Source organism: Sinocyclocheilus anshuiensis, unplaced genomic scaffold, assembly GCF_001515605.1.
Source record: "Sinocyclocheilus anshuiensis isolate Anshui unplaced genomic scaffold, SAMN03320099.WGS_v1.1 scaffold115, whole genome shotgun sequence".
Lineage (NCBI taxonomy): Eukaryota > Metazoa > Chordata > Actinopteri > Cypriniformes > Cyprinidae > Sinocyclocheilus > Sinocyclocheilus anshuiensis.
This window is the reverse complement of record NW_015548219.1, coordinates 1592801-1614260: the sequence shown is the minus strand read 5'-3', so window position 1 is coordinate 1614260 and position 21460 is coordinate 1592801. Positions and strand designations below refer to the sequence as shown.

The 21460-nt window shown below is 37.5% G+C and overlaps 1 long non-coding RNA gene across 3 annotated transcripts; it reads left to right on the top strand.

The window, feature by feature from the left end:
- Positions 1-3473: 3473 nt before the first annotated feature.
- On the top strand, positions 3474-17504 carry LOC107654109 (uncharacterized). Of its 3 annotated transcripts, XR_001630303.1 has the most exons (6): positions 3493-3550; positions 4737-4770; positions 4860-4928; positions 5442-5511; positions 7897-8247; positions 16514-16868. It is a non-coding gene; the product is annotated as an uncharacterized LOC107654109 (long non-coding RNA). The 3 variants fall into 3 exon arrangements; XR_001630302.1 differs by lacking the exons at positions 4737-4770; positions 4860-4928 and adding an exon at positions 16975-17504 and having other exon boundaries at positions 3474-3550; positions 16514-16637; XR_001630301.1 differs by lacking the exons at positions 4737-4770; positions 4860-4928 and having other exon boundaries at positions 3474-3550.
- The last annotated feature ends 3956 nt before the right edge of the window (positions 17505-21460 follow it).

Here is a 21460-nt window from a genome sequence, read left to right as displayed (position 1 = left end):
CCTCAGATCGCGTCTTTGATAATTCACACTGCGTGATTGTCACTCGCGTGAACGAGCACTGATTTGCCTCCGATTTCGGGCATTTGTCGGCGATTTCACAAAACCTGTCGGCGAGTGAAAAATCGGGCTAATATCGTGCAGTGTGAACTCAGCATTAGTTCAAGCTAAGCAGGAGTGCATTCTAATTAGCATGAAATAAACATTAAATAAACATCCGGTCCATGTTGAAAGATACACTATGACTTACTGAATGTATAGTGTCTCATGTAATCGTCCAATTAATGTTTCAACCGCGGAAAGCCAGCAGCAGAATACATTGTCGCATAACAGCAGAAAATCCATTCAGTGTCCAAAAACTAGAGAGAAAAATGTACACTAGAGAGGAGAATTTCGCAAAAATTATATTTATTTATGCTCTTTTTTTATTATAATTAATAAAATGTATAGATAGGGCATATAATGTTATTATAAAAAATGGTCTAATGTGAACTTGCATACAAATATTTGAACCTGTATAGTTTAGTTTAGAAAATTTCAGAAAAAAATAACATACTTAATCGCAAGCTTGTTAATTAATCTTGAATAATTCTCACTCCAGGCTGAACTGACAAGTTGGCAGCCCTGTTTGAAGTAAGTTGAAGTTTTTAGGTTTCCTGAACAACATTTAAAAAATGCACTGTAGCCTACAAGTTAATGTTAGATCTTTTCTCCAAACCACTGATCATTGATCTAATGTTAGATCTTTTCTCCAAACCACTGGTTAATGAGATGATAAAAATAAAATAAATAAGACTAACTAATAGGCCTAGTCTTATTTCAATATGCTAACATTTGAAGTTACAGTTTAACTAATGAGGAGTGATGTGAATTAATCAGTAATCATAGGATTTATTCATGCTTTATGACAGGTTGGGGTTACACTGATTTTCTATCATGTTCTATGGACCCCCTGAATTAGCCTTGGCAACCCCATGTATAAAACTCTGCCACTGGTGTGAAGAAAAATGGGAAGGAAGGAAGGAAAGAGAAATAAAGGAAGACAAAGTTTGAAGGAAGGAGGGATGGAAACAAGTAAAGAGAGGAAAACAAATAATGTTTGGAAGGGAAACAAGGAAGGCAATGTTGGAAGGGGAAGGAAGGAAGAAGAAAAAAGGAACACTCTAAAAATGCCGAGTTAAAAACAACCCAACTTGGGTTATTTGGCAACCCAGCGCTGGGTAAATATTGGATAGAACACATGCTGGGTTATTTTAATGTTTTTACCTAGCATGCTGGGTTGTTTTATTTAAGTCAACTATTATTTAAAAATCTTTATAATACTGCCTTAAATGGGCTGGAAATTAAAAAAAAAATCACACACAGTATTACTAGGCAACAGCAATAATCAAAAGATGAACATTTATTATTAAAGGTGGCATCATGAAAATCTGACTTTTCCAGGTTTTAAGTGCTATAATCAGGTCCCCGGTGCATCTGCCAACCAAGGAAACTTGAAAAAGATTAACCCAGTAACTTTGTTTTGATAAACCTTTTTCTGCAAGCGTCTGCAAAAACGAGTGCGTCTGATTTCGCTCCCTTGGTGATGTTGCAAAGAGATATCATTATAATATTACCGCCCCTTAATCTGTAAGTTTCCACCCACGGCACTGTCATTTCATTTCGCAAGCAACAACGGTGTACCAGTTCTAATGCCATGGCGAAAGTTTGAGCAAAACATGCTAACTGTTCTGTCTTTGGCTGCACAGACGAGCACAGAACACTTTAGAGTCCCAGTCTTATCATGAAAATCTGCCTTTTCCAGGTTTTAAGTGCTATAATCAGGTCCCCGGTGCATCTGCCAACCAAGGAAACTTGAAAAAGATTAACCCAGTAACTTTGTTTTGATAAACCTTTTTCTGCAAGCGTCTGCAAAAACGAGTGCGTCTGATTTCGCTCCCTTGGTGATGTTGCAAAGAGATATCATTATAATATTACCGCCCCTTAATCTGTAAGTTTCCACCCACGGCACTGTCATTTCATTTCGCAAGCAACAACGGTGTACCAGTTCTAACATACATTTAAACGCGTTCAACGTGCATTTGAGAAATAAAATGTAACATTTTAAAAGTAGCATTTTAATTTAAGTGTATTTAACTGTTCTCTGTAATCACGTTTTACCGAAATAGTGCTAATTCTCGTGCAGTGTGTCGCATCGCTATGGCATCGCTGTGAAGAACCTTTTAAGCACCTTTATGACTGTGGTGAAGGGCTGCTGTTCGCGGGGGAATTGCGAACTTCAGACCACGGCCTCGCGTTTCACTCGTAGCTGAAAGATGCCCATAAACAAACAGTACTGAGATTAGAGAACATATTTTAACATCAAATTAAACTAATAAAATCCATTTATGTTATCCAAGGCAAAAGGTGTTTCCATCGTGCGAAGTGACCGCTGCTGACGCAGCTGACTGACATTTAGTGCTTATGATGTGTGGCGTAAAGTAATTTACAGCACAAGACTTTATAAATGAAATAAAATGTATACAAACCTTTATTTTGCTGAAGTGCACCAAATCAGCGGCGGCAGTGCTGATAACCGCTCTCTCCTGTGGACTCAAAAAGCCCGGTCTGACTGGGTTGTTTCGACAGAGACAGACTCAACCCAGTGGTTGGGCAGAAAAAAATAACCCAGTGTTGAATATGACCCAGCCAGGTTAGTTACAGAAAAACTTCCCAGCACCTGGGTAAAAATATTAAAAACAATCCAATAAAATGACCCAACAGGCCGAACCCAGCATTTGGGATAAAAAAAAAATTAACCCAGCATTTTTTAGAGTTAAGGAACGAGGAGAAAAGGACGACAGACAGAATGTCACAAGGGGGGAAAGAATGGAAATGAATAAAATAGGTGAAAAAATAAGATGGAAGTGAGGGCTGTAGGTCTAGCTGGAAAAAAACCAGAAAGAAACCAGCCTGTTTTCTGGTTTTAGCTGGTTAAAGATGGTTTAACCTGTCTTCCATCCTAAACAAGCTAGTTTTTAAGCTATTTTCTAGCTGAACAAACCACATCTTGCACCATAAGAACAGCATATCTTGGCTAGGCAGGGAGACCGACCAGTCAGGAAGTATTTTTTGTATAAGAACCATAAAGGTTACTGAATTTTGTCTAATTACATGTAGGATAATAATCTGCGTTCACTTTGTCTGTAAACCCATAAAAACCCATTCAATGGACATGGAGAAAACCACAGAGAACGATCACACAACACCCGAGACAAACCTCCAAACACCCTCGCTGCATGAACATAATCTAAAATTACGCAGCGAAGCTAACTCATTAGCATACTCATGCACTGGAGGGAAATGCACTGATTATGTTTTACTTTACACTGATGACCGAGATGTATTCATCTTTTAGGACTGCGGCTTTGGCCATGGGAAAAGGGAGGGGGGGGGACGGATACGTAATAATCATCCTCCCTAGATTAAATGGAGGCCATTAGACAGATATTAGGGGAACAATTGGGAGTATTGGGCCAGGCTGTCCGCTAGCGCTCTTCACTACGATCAACGAGTGAGTCACGGCTCTGGCTAATGGTTTATCAGCTGTGTAGATATCGGACCGTAGCGTGTCTGCGGAGAGCGCACCGGGAGGCCTGGCCGCGGATATTTTATCGGCCTACATGTCTCCGGCTTCTGTCCCCTTCTCTCCCAGCATTACTGGGAAAAAGTCATTACCGCTGTAATTATTTTCAAGAAGATGTACTCAGAGAACTCGCAAATATCAGCGAATTGCTTTCTTTGATAAATACTATAACATTCAGGGGGGTTATTTGCTGCACAGCCGCGCTTTTTTTGTGGGGTTGTCATGTTATTTTTCCAGGGTATGTCCATTTAGAAGTAGGATGTTTTACCGCGTTTGCGTCCACGCGTTAATTGGTCGTAATTAAGGACATGCAAGCGCCACAGAAAGGATGAGAGCGGTACGCATATTGTGAGGTAGAGGAGGCATGTTCGAAGGGGAACGTGTGGGCTGGTTCTGTCAGAGAGGCACAAGGCAAACAAAGCTGCTCGGTCATGTCTGAGAGCGCCATGAATAATCTATGATTGAGCCCAATTATCACAGCAGACATATCTGACAGAAACAGAGGCGGAGGCAAAACGAGTAAGACCTATTAATATTTGCAAAAAACTCAAGCGCGCGAAAAAAAAAAAAATAGGGTTCGCGCGAAAAGAGAACAGGCAAAACAATATGGTGCCGAAAGATCCAGAGGCGAAATTAGACCACAGTGTGTCAACACACTAAATAAAAGGAGGCACCTGTTTATAATAGTCACCTCCCTGGAAGAAGCTTATTTCTCTTGATGGGACCCCTACTGATGAGAGGAGACCCCACTAATATTTATGTGACCTGTCCCTAGCCGCGGGGGACGGGCACAACACAACGCGTGCCCGGCGGTACAATAGGCACATAGAGATTCGTATTGACAGCTTGCGGTCGGGGGTATCATTTTGCACTCCGGGATGGCATAATCACATTGTGGATGAAACTGAAGCGTTGTCTGTATTAATAGGCATTGAGTCAGGTGGGTTTTGCCCCGGTGAGCCCCTGCGCCGGAAAGAAGGGTGGAAAACATTCAGTCGGTATGACTAGTGCAGTGCTGCCACCATGTGGCGAGTGTATCTTCAAATTAAAGGCACGCTGGTTATGTTTAAAAAGACTTGAGGAAATAAAATAACAAATGTTGTTTCCTTTTCAGAGCATCTCAGAAGGCTTTCCATGGATTCGTGAAGGTTCTGTGACTTTATGCTAGTCAGTCAGTTTATTTATGTCAGACAAAAGCACGCGTACATATTTCATTGCAATGCTTTTCTCCATTAAGGCCAGAGGAGGGCAGTACTGATCACAGTCGGTTCTCCTTAACGGAGAATGTCAAAAACACTTTATATTGGTACGTTGTTACGTATACAATCCCTCGTTTTCTGTCTGTAGGTCTTGCATTACTTTTAATGTATTTTTCTAGAATGTTTTTGCAAAGATCAGTTGGACTCCAAAAAGAATGTGATTAAAACTGCATGATTAGCTGTAAAACAGAGGTACAGTTTTGATAAGGTCTGCCTGTTTGGTTTTTGATTAGGTCAGAGGATGTTTATAGATCAGAAATATAATTTTAAAATAACTAGTATTATTTTCACGTGAACATCATTGCAGTCTCTGGGACCCAAATATAAAAATTATTAATTTAATTTTCTCTCATTTTTTTCTCATGTGCAGCTGTATTTACAGTAAAAACACAGCAGAGGCTGATTGTCTTGACCAAATAGGCTACAACAAGACAAATGCTTATGGGAAACGGCTAAAAAAAAAGCAATCTCTCTCTGTCATATCCAATTAATGTTTATATAATTTGCCCACATGAGCCAGACTAATGATTCAAGTTATTGATTTCTCGCCCTACTTTTAGGGAAGCCTTCTCTGGAGGACGAGATCTGAGAGTTTATCCTCAAACGCAGAATAACGGCATGCTGTGTCAGGTATTTGCAGCTAAAACACATGCATTTTGAATGTATATCATATTTATCATATTTATAAAAGGAAACCTCACCTTGCTATAGTGTTTTATATTCCGGTATAGTGCTTTGTTTTTTTTTAATTAAAAAAAAAAATGCACTTGCATGATGGCAGATCTACTAAAAATAATAATACAATATATATAAAATATGATAATTATACACTAAAGTTGTAATGAAAAAACAGTGTTCATTGTTACAAAGCAGCTAATAATATTAGCTTTTCATTATTCTGTGTGCAGCATATTAAAATAAAGTGTGAGCCAATATTTATTGTTTGCAAACACATGCTTAAGACAGTTTATTCAGCATTAAATGCTTTAATGTGAGTAATTCCTTAGCTGACATGAGGTCTATTGGAAATGCACAAGAAGGGAGCTACAATTACACATAAATAAATATTCCTGACAGTGCTAACACAAAGGCTCTCAATGTGCATTAACCATAATCCCCACGGTTCCTGCTGTTTGACCATTTAATAAAACTCAATTAAATGTAGTCGGTCGTAGAGCTTTTGTGCAGAGATCCGTTACACAGGCACGAAAACCGCAGGCTCAAGAGGTGTGTTTGTTGCGTGTAGTGTCGGTCTAGGATGTGTTAAGCCAAAACAAAAGGAATTAAATTCTCATTCATGGACGTTACATAAGCACTCCATTGAATTTGTATCTGGAGGCCTGTTTGATGCACAACAACAAACAATGACAGCGTCCCCATGTGGTTCGACAACAGCCCTGCCCATTTGTGGTTTCACTGCCACTGTCTTAGGAAATGAAACGTATTAGTGAAAGAGTTGTGTTGTACTTTGAAGGCTGACATCAGACTGTTTAGCAGTTTTGAAGCTTGATCAAAGCAAAACAAGCATTTACACACATCACATATCTTCATCTATTCCAGCAACTGTGCTGTGATTTTATGCAATGTTTTAGCATTTATGCAATCAGATTAATTATTCATAAACTTGAATTTGACTGCTAGTGTCGTTCTGTATCTCCCACTAGGTGGCAATAGTTAGCTTTCTAACTGCTTGAGCCGTATTTGAATATTTCACCATGACCACAGTAGAATAGAGAGTGACTCAGACTTGCAATGATTTTACAAGGCTGAGAAGGAAAAGCTGAACATATTTTTCTTATCTATGTAAGTCAGATTTAATGTACACTATTCATAAAGTCTAAAATAATCATACATTGATGCTTAGTGTGGACACCAAATGTAAATAAATGAATGTGAATGAAAATAAGGCTGTCCATTCAATAATTTGTACAACCTTAGGAGCAAATTCACAGTTAAACCATTTAAAAGCAATATGCCTATGCAAAATCATACGCAAAAATACAGTTTAACCAGGCGCTAAATGCTGTAATAGTACTGTGATGTATTTAAGACATTAACATTCTTTTCAGTGCAAGCACACCTCCTTTTTATGTAAATTAGGTCCATTATAGATGCGGTTTTTGCTATTTTTTTTTCCAAATTTTTCGCGTTTTTTCTTTTTCTTTTGCTATTGATTGCATAATTCTTTTAGTTAAAGGAATAGTTTACCAAAAATGGAAGTTTCCTGATTATTTTCACCCCCAGGCCATCCAAGATGTATATGACTTTCTTCAGCCGAAGAGAAATTTAGATTTTGCAGGGTAACATTCCAGGATTTTTCTCCATCTAATGCAAGTAAATGGGGCTCTTTTTTTCCACACAACCCCAGCCAACAAATTAGAATCTTCTCTAACATTTGTAAGTAAAAAATAAAGAATTTTTTATTTTGTTCTGAAAATGACTCATCGTTTCACTAGAGAAGGCCCGTATTTGTTGGCTGGGGTTGTTTAGAATACTTTGAAGCTGCCTAAATATGGATTTTGGGCCATCAAAAATGGTCCACGCTGAGCCTCATTCATTTGCACTGTAGAAAAATATTGGAATGTTTTACTCCAAAACCTTAAGTTCTCTTCAGCCAAAGAAAGAAAATCATATACATCTTAAATGACCTGGTGGTGAGTATATAATAAGGAAATTTTCATTTTTGGGTGAACTATCCCTAAGTGAAGTCCCTTTTAAATTGTAATTTTCACACCTGATATCTTCTGTAGTTTTTTTGTTTTTATTGGAAAGCCTGATTTTCAGTGTTTTGTTGGCTTGAATCTTTCACCAAGGCACTTAACAGTACAACCTAATGAACTAATCAGTCAAATTAGCCCTGATTAAAGTCCATGGTGTGATTAATGTAGCGTTTGTGGGTGGTATTAAGTGCTTGGCATGTGCTCATATTTTGACACCATTGAAATTGCAGGAAATTAACAGCATGGCGTATTTATTTGCATGTTCCTCTGTCTAAACAACTCCCCCTCTCTGCAGCAGTCTGGTCTGAAACATGTCATGAATCAGAGGGGACGGAGATGTTGTCCAACCTATAGAAGGACAACAGAGAGGGAGAAAATGAAAGAGAAAGAGAGGGCATCGTGCTGCTCGCAAACTGACAATTCCAGCGACTCTGTCAGACAGCAGTTGACTGCTACTCTGCTATTCCTGTTAGAGGGCTGAACCCACTCTGCCTTGTTGGCACAGATATTTTTAGCAGAGAGACCAACACTAAGAGTGATGGGGCCACACAGGCCTCCCAACTGCAAAAGGGCAGCGGTGGGATGAAGAGGGCGGAGGCGGGCAAGGTCACATGAAGCCACTGGAGACGAGAGACTGGAAGATGAGGTGAAGAGATCTGGTGATTGAGTCTTGTACAATCTGTCTTTGACAAACTGCATCTTATACCTCTAAAAAGGCTAGCATGGTATTTTTAGTTAAAAAAAAAAAAAAAAAACTTAATCACGACTTTTTATCTCACAATTCTGCCATTTATCAAAGGTAAGAAAAAAAACTAAAATGTAACAAAAATGTAAACTCATGATTCTGAGGAAATAAAGTCAGGATTAGCTAGATATAAACTCAGAATTGTGAGATATAAACTCACAATTCTGACTTAACTTCTCATGTTTTAGAGTTTACTTCTCGCAATTCTGAGTTTATATGTAGCTAATTCTGACTTCATTTCCTCAGAATTCTGAGTTTACATTTTTGTTACATTTTAGTTTTTTTGTTGCCATTTATCAAAGGTAAGAAAAAAAACTAAAATGTAACAAAAATGTAAACTCATGATTCTGAGGAAATAAAGTCAGGATTAGCTAGATATAAACTCAGAATTGTGAGATATAAACTCACAATTCTGACTTAACTTCTCATGTTTTAGAGTTCTCGCAATTCTGAGTTTATATGTAGCTAATTCTGACTTAATTTCCTCAAAATTCTGAGTTTACATTTTTGTTACATTTTAGTTTTTTTGTTACTGCCACAAAATAACGAAGGTAATTGCGACTTTTTATCTCACATCTCTGACATTTATTCTCGCAATACTGAGAAAAAAATCTGAATTGCGAGATATAAAGTCACACCTCTAAGAAAAAAATGTAGTTGCTAGATATAAACTAAGAATTCTGATTTACCTTCTAGCATTTCAGTTTAATTCTAATTCTAATCATAAAATAAAAAGCTAACTGTGACTTTTTGTCTCACAATTCAGACTTTTTTCAGACAGTTTATATCTTGCAATTCTAGCAAGTCCAAAAAGCCTGAATTGTTTGAGGTAAACTTAAGAAACTCAACAAGAGATAAACAAGCTTCTATACAAATGTGACCAAAAAATTACAAAATTGCATCAAGAACTTAAAATATAGGCAGGTGGGAAAACGTATATGCATCCAAATGTAGTTTCATCAGTGTGCAATACAGTTTTTCGACAGAAAAATGGCAAAAACAGAGCAAGTTTGATGATGAACTGGATCTATTTAGTGAGTCTTTATAGCAAACGCAGCTTCAAATCCGCTCATGAGATTGCGATTTGAATCGCACTCACTCAGTGAATCGTTCAGAAAATAGCCTGTATATACTAAGTGATTCTGTAATTAAAACTAAACTAATTGTAGAAGCCAGTGGCTCCTTAGACACTTTATTTAGTCTGTAGTCCTGCATTAGTTGTGCTTTTTGTTGCTCAGTTTAAAACTAAACAAAGGATTTGTATTTTACTTCTCTATTTTATTGTTTTCTTAGTAAGATCACTTTCACGTCTTTAACCGCTGTTTGCTATCACAGGACTGCCAAAACAGCCTAACCTCTTCACAGTGTATTGCCTCATCTTTTCCTCATAAACCTTTTTGTTTTGGAGACTTTTTGTGCCCGGATTGTATAATGACTCCTCCTCAGTTACTGATAGACTTCTTTCCTGCCTTTTATGTAGCTCTCTTCCCCTCAGCCTCTCAGCAGGTCTCTTTCTTAGATCCACCTGTCTGTTTGCCGAGCTCTGCGGAAGGCACTAACTAACATATTCCCTTTGTTATCCGTGCCTCCTACACAATTTGTCTCCACATGGATGACCTTGACTGCTCCAATCCCAAAATAGACCCCGCACACAGGTGTTTTTTTATCGCTTCCTCAAGACTGTATTATCGCACGCAGGTTTTCTTTCTATAAATGGAAGATCTGAATCTTATGCTGTCAACCCTCTCCTGCCAAGTCAAAGCAATCTGTCATTTGGAATTCAGCTCTGCAGATTACTTGTTGCTATGTGAAAGTTTGGAGGAAGGGTTTATGTTTGGAAAGTCGTCACATCTCTGGAATACATTTTCTGTCCCATTTAGTTTGTACTATAAATACTGCATTTGTAGGCCTATATATTGAGAAGGTAAACATTTAGTTGATATCCACAATGAAACAATGATAGACATAAAAATTTTGTTTTGTTATTAAGGTAAATGATTCAGTTTGTGAACAAATTTAACCACCTCATGTCTAAGCAGAGTTGTATGATTCCCAAGGCTTTATTTTAATGTAAGACTTGTTTTAGTGTAATGCCTTATAAGGTAGTGAGCATGCTGCTGGCAACACCAAGGTCATGGATCAGATTCCCAGGTAACATATAAAATGTGTACTATCAGGTGTATATGCAAAACTATTTCTACCAGAAACAATGAGCAACCAGACATTTTGTTGGCAGGTTAGCATTTATTTAATGTGTCATACTGGGTAGTTCCATCAAGATCAACAAGATCTCAATGGTACAAATGAAAATGTATATCAATTTGAGTTGAATTACTGAAATAAATGAACTTTTCCATGACATTCTAATTTTTTGAGATGCACCTGTATATTATATACTTACATTAATAGCTAACATTAATAGCTAACATATGCAATTAGCTATAGAAGTGCTAGCAAGTTGCTATACATGGAAAATCAGATGAAAAAAATACACAGCCAGTGTATAAAATGAACAGTGAGTGTTAGCGAGCTGCTAACAGGGTAAAAAAAAAAGATTAGAGTAATACGCTGAGATATGTAGTCAAGACGGATGTGCTAACAAGCTGATAACCAAGCAAAGCAGAAACCTATATAGATAACATAAAATCAACAACAGATGTGCTAGCAATCTGCAAACAGAGCAGAACAACTTTGAAAAATCGCTAGCTAGCATGAAATAAACAACAGAAGTGCTTGCAAACTGCTGACAGAGCAAGGGGTCTAAAAATACTTAGCTAATTATAACTATAGAAGTGCTAGCAAGTTGCTAACAGAAAATCTGATTGAAAGATACATAGCTAATATGTAATCAACAGTAAGTGCTAGCAAGCTGCTAACGAAGTGAAAAAGAATAATATAAATCAAGAGTAGATGTGCTAGCAAGCTACTAACAGAGCAGAATGGATCAAAATACGCTAACATATGAAATTAACTATAAGCAAATTGCTAACAGACTGAAAAACATTAGGTAATACTGTTAATATATGGAATCCAGAATAATAACAAGCAAATCAGATTGAAATAGATAAAATCAACAACTGAGGTTCTAGGAAGCTGACAGAGCAAAGTATCTGACAATACAAAAATATAAGTGCTAGGCAGCTACCCTTATGAAACTGAACCATGTTTTATTATAGTAAAAGTGTAGTAATCATAGTTTTTTTGGAGGATTGATTACCAGTACAGTTTTACTAAATACCATAACTATGGTGAGAGTTGAACAAAACCATGGTTAATTTGTTGTTACCATGGTTTAACTGCAATAATAATCGTTTTTTGTTTTTTGTAGTAAAACCATGGTTGATTTTCATAAGGTTAATTACAAGGAGCAACAGGTAGTACAGAAAGATTTAGCTTATTTTAGCAAGCAAAAATAAACGTACTACTCTGAACAAAATGACATTTGTTTGAGATGCACAAGGTGGATTTAGAGGGGACTTGGTTATGAGATGGACGCTGCATGATATCTGCAGTAGACCTCGGGGTTGGAGCATCAGTCTCTGAGGATTGCGCCACAGGCTCACTCTCCTCATCCTCAAGAAATAACTTGCCTGCAGCCTGCTGTCGAGCCATCTCTTAGTGTGAATTGAGTCTATGTGTTGCCATTGGTTATAGATGCTATCAGTCAAGCACCACACATGCCTGTACCTGCGCTCTTGACGCCGGCAGCCAATCTATATTCCGCTGGAATGACGAGAGCATGTGTTAGCTGACAAACAAATAAAGCCAACAGTCGGTTTGATGAGGAGGAAACGAGAAAATGAGAATTTGAACGAAGTTTGACAATAATTATCACGCTCGACATATTAGCAGAAAGATGGTTCTCACTTCTAAGGTCTGAGATGGAATTAAATATCCACCCTACTGAGTTTTTGTCACCGTTCCTCTGCAAAGCCGCAGTGATTTCACATCTCTCTGTGGCGGGTCTTTGATATTAATGCGGGTGTTTTTTGTATGTGAGAGGAGGTATTTTTCTTCTGTTATTACTCAGAGCGGTACAGTCAGAGAAATTTGATTGTCCCGAAATAAGGCTGTCCATCACTGGGTTGACATTTTCAAGAGGCATCTTAAAACCGAGATCTTCATTTAGCAACTGACCCAGACTCATTCACACGGTTGTTAATCTGAGGGAAATGTTTCATAAAAACATTCTGCTTACAAGTCAATTGCTTAATCCGTAAATAGTGTTAATATCCCGACCTCTGACCTCAGTCAATTAGTCTCGGCGTTTAAAAACCCTCTCACATTCAGGTGTTGCTTTCACACGGAGATATTTCCACTTTTTCTGATTTATGAATTCTAGTCGGTAAGTAACAGTAATTTTTTTACAATACTTAATTAAAGTGGCCATTAAATAACGACTCTCCTGCTGTATTTTTCAAGCATAATCATTGGTGCATTTCGCTTTGAAAGGCCGACTTGGCAGAATATTAGAGTCTGTAGATGCTGAAGCACAGTTCACTCCTTTTGTTTCTAATGTAGAGCCATAAAACATCTTTTTATGCTCGTGAATTCAGTAGGCTGTGTAAAGATTAGTTTCCATGTGCTTCTCCAGATGATAGTAATGTTGTTGCCTTCTGCTGGTACAATAGATAATTAGACCTGTCAAAATGACCTCTCAATGCTAGGAATAATTTATGCCTCAACAGGAGAAAACAACAACTGTGTTTCTATGAAAGGACTTTGGCTGTCTTTCTTAATAGGCTCTACAATTGTTCTACCACTTCACGTCCCCCCTCCCCCCCCGTTTTTATCTGCAAGTAAAGCGACTTTCATGTTCACTCAACAACCCAACACATTTCTGAACAGAACGGCCTCTCGATACTCTGACTGTTGACAGATGTCTCATGTTTTGTTCGACATCTTTAACTCTGTGGCACAGTCAATGCGCACTTGGACAAAGGCTTCTCTTTGAAAATGACATCTGCGCAGGCCACAGAGGTGACCACAGGCCAGGGGTTGAGTCCTGCAGGCATCTCCCTGCTGGTAATTTCAAACTGTGGCTCAGAGGTCCACGGCCTGCAAGACAGAACTGTCGCTTTCAGCCCTGACAGACTGTCTGCCATGTGTTTCTCTTCTTCCCTCACGGATTACAAATCATATACTCTAAAGTGTACGACATAAATTTTCACACAGAAAATAAAATGTACCCACCCTTAGGCCATCCAAGATGTAGATGAGTTTGTTTCTTCATCAGAACAGATTTGGATAAATTTAGCATTACCTCACTTGCTCAGCAGTAGATCCTCTACAGTGAATGGGTGCCGTCAGAATGAGAGTCCAAACAGCTGATAAAAACATCTCAATAATCCCCAAGTAATCCACACCACTCCAGTCCATCAATTAACATATTGTAAAGCAAAAAGCTGTGTGTTTTTAAGAAACATCCATTATTAAGTATTTTTATTTTCAATCCATTGCTGGCTAAAATACAAGTCATTCATCCACAATCCAGCTTTCTCCAATGAAAAAGTCGTCTTGTCTAAGTCAGTAGAGAAATATGCAAAGATTTAGCGCTGTTTACAAGCAAAAACAGTCTAAAACCATTCTAAACAAATATGTTGGTGGATTTTTATGTGAGAGGACAACATGGACATTTTTACTAGAGGAAGTATTATTATGGATCATGAACTAGTAATTTTGGCCAGAAGTGATGGTATAAAGTTAAAATGCCTTAATTATGGATTTGTTTCTTACAAAAAAATCAGCTTTTCACATTTTGTATTGATCAAGTGACAAAATTTTACATTGTTCCAAAAAAGAAAGAAAAAAAAAAAAAAATGTAATCCCTTTGAACATTCTATTCATCAAAAAATCTAGAAGAAAATGTTTCCACAAAAATATTAATTTATTTGACAATTGTTTCTTGAGCACTGTAGTGTGTGTGTGTGTGTTTATATATATATATATATATATGAGCAATATCTCTCGAGTATGAGAGCGATACCGGCTCTGTATCAGCATTTTCCACGACATTCTAATTTATTGAGATGCACCTGTACTTCCTTCCGCCACGGATTCAAAGCTCAAGTTGACAGTTAAACATACGTCACTTTTAGAATTCGTATCAAGGACATGTGCTGCTTCAGTTAGGTTATTAGTGAGAAATAATGAGATTATAAAAGAGAAACAATGTGGCAAGACGTGCATCCAAATGAGAGAGAGAGAGACCGCGAAGCTAGACGTTTCTTCTTATATTAACTAATGTACTCTATGATTAGCTCAGTGAATAATTAAAAAAAAAACATAGACCCGGCTAGAACAAGCGGAGTGATACAAAATTGTGAAAGGGCATTCCTATATATATATTTGTTTGTAATATTTTGGACAAACTAGTTTAGCAGTGAAATCTTATAAATTATGCAAACTCTTAGCCCTCTGGACATGCTGACTACTTCAATAAACTCTTATTATATTCAGTGTATCTGAATAAATATTCAAATTCATAGCACAAATGCTTTGCATAGATAAATGATTACTAAGAACACAGAACAACGCAGCAGAAATGCAGCATTAGGACGGGGGGAATCAGTGCACACCGGCAGGATGATGAAAAGGAAGCTTCCCACTGTGCATATTGAAATGCATCACAATCATTTGACATGCAAGAAATCTCCAGGCGGATTTGCCGGCGGGGCTTCTGAGCTGCAACCTTTTGAGATCTTCGAAAAGCAAAATTTTTGTTTTCAGATTTTTGGAACCCAGTTAAAGGAAGTTTCTTATTTGTATGGTCTTTTAAATATATTAATTCCCCCCCAAAGCACGAGAAGCTATTTAAGTTTGTGGCTTATTCTGATTCTCACTTGTCATTGTTGTCGCGATTCATCTATGCAGATTACAGACAGACAGTTATAACGTCCCCAGAGTTTGTGATACCTTATTTGCTCTTGTCACTGTTTGACATGTAGGAGGACATGCTACATGCAAAATATGTAGGAGGGATTTGGTCTGAAAAGGAGATTTTGAGCTGTTATGATACTGAAATGTTGTCCTATTTTAACCTCTGCTCAAGAGATTTTCTTTGGCTGATCATTTGTATTCAGCAGAGTGCCATTTCTTAAGTATAACTAACTATGCGTATATCTATAGCATTACATAACTTGCTCACCAAAGGATCCTCAGCAGTGAATGGGTGCCGTCAGAGTGAGAGTCACAATCCACAAGTACGACTCCAGTACATCAATTAATTAACATTTTGTGAAGTGAAAAGCTTTGTGTTTGTAAGAAACAAATTGATCATTAACACATTTTAACTTCAAACCATTCCTTCTGGAACCTCTATCCATAATATTGCTTTCTCCAGTGAAAAAGTTGTCTTGTCTGAATCAGGAGAGAAATATGCAGAGATCAGATACTCTTTACAAGTGTTACACCTTAATGTTTCCCACAGCTTTTCACTTCACAAGACAGTCATTAATGAATTGAAATGGTGGATTATTGTGATGTTTTTATCAGCTGTTTGGACTCTGATTCTGACGGCACCCATTCATTGCAGAGAATCCATTGGTGAGCAAGTGATGCAATGCCAAATTTCACTAAATATGTTCTGATGAAGAAAAAAACTCATCTACATCTTGGATATTGTGAGGGTGAATACATTTTCAGCAAATTTCATTTCCTGAAGGTGTTTATTGTAATTGTGGGTAAGTGTTTAATGCTTTTGGTTTGTAAATACTGTAACTTTATATGCATATACAGGTGCATCTCAATAAATTAGAATGTCATGGAAAAGTTCATTTCAGTAATTCAACTCAAATTGTGAAACTTGTGTATTAAATAAATTCAATGCACAGAAGTAGTTTCTTTGGTTCTTTTAATTGTGATGATTTTGGCTCACATTTAACATTTGTTAAATGTGAGCCAAAATCATCACAATTAAAAGAACCAAAGACTTAAACTACTTCAGTCTGTGTGCACTGAATTTATTTAATACACGAGTTTCACAATTTGAGTTGAATTACTGAAATAAATGAACTTTTCCACGACATTCTAATTTATTGAGATGCACCTGTATCTACAATAAGTAGATACAATAAGTCAATAAGTTACATTTTAAGATTACTTTAACGTTATAGTACATGACCTCAAAGCTAAAAGACATTTCTTTTTCATTATTATTTCACTTTAGGTCCAAATTCTTTGAATGAACTTGATGTGAACAAGACCTGATGTGAACAAGCCATATGTTTGGATAATTTGCATACAATGTTCAGCTGTTTGAAGACATTTTGTGTCCAGCTTGATTCCAATTTGTAAGTATGAGACATTTCAATAATGAGGTTTTACATGCAAGATCTATCATCCTCAACATTACAAGTGATGTATTAATCTGCTGGAAAGGCAAGAACGGTTTTATTCATAAGGGAGACCGGGAAGTTTTGTAACATATTTTATTTCAATGTTTGCATTTTTTCACTATGTATGTCATACTTTGATATAATATTCCCAATATTATCTGCTACAAACTACAGTATCAAATTATAAACCATTCTGCATGACTTTCCACTTTCTGCTACTTGCTTTGTGTAAAAACAGTTTATTTTGGGCCTGATTCAAAACTGATCACATTGTTTTTATATGTTTCCAAAGGTTTCTGTATTCCTCCTTCCATAATAATGAACCATCATGGACCAAATCTGAAGCTTTGGACTTCCTCCAAAGTGCAGCTACAAAAATGTTTTGTTGTCTTCACTTCCCATCATTTCTATTTCACTTTTAAAAGATTGAATACTGAACTGTACTCTCACTGCCCCAGCCCAGTCACTGTGACACAGCTCGCTTATTTTTTCCTGTACAATATAGTGTGTTTCTCCCTCCCTTGTTCTGGAGCATCCAGACTTGTAGGTTGAGGGGTTGCAATGTGTTTTTTCTTTTATTTTGGTGCTGTTCTGCTGAGCAGACAGACCCTAAAGAGAAATCCCATTTCAAATTAAATTTAAATGACCACACAAGCTCATAAACAGTGGGTCGCCTGACAGCCTAATTTATAATTCAGCACTGAGCTAGGGGCTCCTGGTTTGATGTTAAGGAAAGGTGGCCTGAGAACGAGTCTTTGCATCTGAGTCTGAAGAACATGAAGACACTGTGTATATATATATATATATACACACACACACACACACACATACAATACATACAGTACATACAATAAAAACAGTAATTAATTTATTAATGTTAATATTTGTATAAAATGTCATTTGTTCCTGTGATTGTGGAAATGGCAATACACTTTTTTTTCAAGATTCTTAGATGATTAGAACCTTCAAAAGAACTTTTGTATTTTAAATATAAAAATATTAATTTCAAATTTTTTTATTACTTGCCCCAAATTTTTAAATGGTAGTGTATCACATTTTCCACAAAAATATTAATCAAAAGCTGTTATATAAAGCTATTACATATTTCAATTTTATTTTTTATGGACTTCTTTCATTGTGCATAATTTATATTTTATTCCCATTCTCTGTTTTACAGAACTGAATTGTTTAAGGCTTCAGGAGTTGGATTTGTCTAAAATGAGATCTTCAATCCTCCCAGGATCCTTTTAACTGCTGGATTAATGTGTGGTATTAATATTATGATCAAAGAGGGATGCATGTTGATAGTTTCAGCAGTAAAGTCAGCACAAATACAGATGATTGAAGGATGTGGAAAGACTGTGTGTGTGAGCCTCTGTGTGTATGTGTTTTAGGGGAGAAAGAAAACGGCAATTACATTATGGTTGTTTATCCGCCAAAATTATGGAAAACAAAGCTGTGGATAACTTCCCAATTTCATTCAGAACCCCTGCGAGGAACCCCCTGCCATGCAGCCAAAACACGCTCTCCACCGACAACCAAATTAACTTCAAGGGCAGATGCAGTGCAACTGTTTATGGAGGTAAAGTCATTTGAATTGAGTTTCACTTTGTCCTTAAGACAAGACTGGGTCATCTTGATGAAAATGAAACCTTTTAAAATGAAGGCTGGTGTTGCAGCTGTTAGCACATGTGATGAATTCATATGATGCTGTTTATTGAACAGTAATGTGGATTTACGTTTCTAAGTGATCGTGCTTTTGATTTTCATTTGGTGGGTGACAAAAAAAATTAACATTGATGCCATTTTTAGTAACTATAGAGATGTTAAAGAGGTCATATGATGCGATTTCACATTTTCCTTTCTCTTTGGAGTGTTACAAGCTGTTTGTGAATAGATAAGATCCCTAAAGTTGCAAAGACTAAAGTCTCAAACCCAAAGAGATATTCTTTATAAAAGAGTCATCCACGCCCTCCTAAAACGCCTCGTTTAAACACGCCCCCACATGTCTACGTCACGACGTGGGAAGATTTGCATAATGCCGCCCAAATGTTCACGCAATGAAAGAAGGCGTAACTTTTATTCTCGCTGTAGTATTGTTACCGCTGACGCCATGTCGTGGAGACGCTGTGTGTTTCGTTGTGAAAGCGAAACTACTTTGTTTGGCCCAAAAGAGGACACAGCTAGACATCAGTGGTTAAGTTGTATTTACAACACTGTTCCAGAACAGTTCAAACCAAATATTCAGATGTGTGCAACGCATTTTATGGAGGACGAGGACTGTTTCCTGATCCTGGGAGAGTAGCCTACAATGCCGGTGTTCTGACAAATAATGCTGACTCACAGCCTTTAAGTACGTTTTCATATTTAAAGGATTTGTCACTGGCCATTCAAACGTGTGTTTTGAGCAGTGCAGAGCAGTGCTAGTTGTTTGTAGTTTCTCCGATCACAAATGCAGACATGGTTTTATGTTTACGCGGCGCGATGCAACGCAACGTGTAAAAAGACAGTATAAGTAATTATAATCAGTAATTATGTCCCCACTGGATGCTACAAATGCCTCATTTATAATGGGTTTTATTGGTTTTGTCTCGTCGCACCGGCCGGGACACAGCATCACAGTATGGTATGAGGTGTAACATTTCCGTCACACGCTTGAGGTATTCGGCCAACCACAATGCACTGGATAGCTGCCTGGATAGCGATTTTCAGAACGATGAGCTTTGTAAAAATCGACGCGTTTCAGAAAGGTAGGGCATAGAGGAGAAACAATAATGTACAGTATGTGGAAAATAATGTGTTTTTTTAACCTTAAACCGCATAAACACATTTCATTACACAAGTATACTCTATGTATAGTGCCGCCCACTAATATTGGCACCCTTGGTAAATACTAAAAAATGCTGGGTAAAATATGGGCAAACTCAGCGATTGGGTTGTTTTGACCCAGCAGTTGGATTACTGCACAGAAGGTTGGGTTAAACATTCAACCCAAATGTTGGTTGAAAACAACCCAATTGCTGGGTGTGTCCATATTTTACCCAGCGCTGGGTTGTATTTAACCCAGCATTTTTTAGAGTGTATGAGGAAATGTGGCTGTGAAAATTAATCTGCATCATTTATCTTTTGATCTTTCATTCAAAAAATCAAGACATCAAAATGTCCAACAAACAACAGAAAAAAACATTTATAAGCTGAAATGTGTACACACTCTCTCTCTCTCTCTCTCTCTCTCTCTCTCTCTTTCTCTCTCTCTCTCTCTCTCTCACACACACACACACACACACACACACACACACACAGGCTACACACAGCTCGACGTACTCAGGGCAAGTTCTGCAATACTGTATGTGTACCGTACATTGAGCACTGCTGTTCAGTTTGGGGCCAAATTTCTTTGTATTTTTTAAACTTTTTTTTAAATATATAAAACAATTTACTGCACCTCATCTATTTATTATATAGGCTATATACAGGGTCAGTCGCGTTTGCGATGGACCGAGGGGGGCCCCGCTCCCTACCTCGCACTGGGCCGCCCGTCAGCTAAGGACGGCCCTGGCTATATATAGCGGGACAAATTATCCCTTACTTCTCGGCGTGAGAAATACAAGGTATGGCATGAGAGCGTGTGAACTGGTTGAAATGCGTGTGTCTCACGGTGAATGCGTGAGACTTGAGAGCCCTGGTTGGGAACAATATAATATATCCAACTTTATATACAGAGCTATGCGTCAGTACAGTTTACATCTTGCAATGATATAAACAGCCGAGATTTGCTATAATATATTGCTTTACGTGAGAATACTATATATGCAGGTCAAGTAGGGTATACTATATAGCCAACTTTTAATATATTGCTAGATTATAATATAGTTTACATTTTTAATGATATATCAATCAAGCAGTTGAGATTTGTTATGTTGTATATAGCAAATATATATTGTATATATAATGAGAATATATTGTACAAATCCGGGTAACGTTGGATATACTTACAGTAGTTGTGTAATTCATTATTAATTATTAACTTGTTAACAATTCAAGTTATTAATTTGTTATGTGATGATATTGAGAAAAGTAGCACAAAAAGTATTCTCATAGCTTCATTAAAGTAAGACTGAACCACTGATGTCACATGGACTATTTTAACAATGTCTATATTACCTTTCAGGGCCTTGAATGTGTCAGTTGTGTTGCTGTCTGTGCAGGGTCAGAGAGCTCTCGAATTTAATCAAAAATATCTTAATCTGTGTTCCGAAGATAAATAAAGGTCTTACAGATTTGGAACGACACGAGGGTGAGTAATTAATGACAGAATTTTAATTTTTGGGTGAACTATCCCTTTAAAAAACAGAAGAAAGACAAAATGAGAGGATGAGAAAGACAAAACCAAGATTATGCCTCTATTTCCTTTCATATCTCTTCTGTAACTGCCGTCTTCCACCCAGCAGAAACCCACGGCTCCACTAAAACAAGCTTACTGGCCACACATGCTGATGGAAAGCACCAGTAAAGATATCCGCTCTGCAGTGAGATGAGGGGCCGCCCACTGTGCTGAAGATACAGCCATGAGCGGCAGCGCTTTGTGCTGGTAAGCGAAGCAAACTATCACATCATCTTCCATTCTCCTCTTCCTCCGTGATTACAGAAAGTGCCAGGAGGCAGAATGTGAAACTCTATGACCTGTTTGATACATCTATATGTCAGTGCAGTAATGCAGTGTTTATACAGAATTGGTTATCTAACACTTTTGAGTGAATACAGTGATGTGATTTACT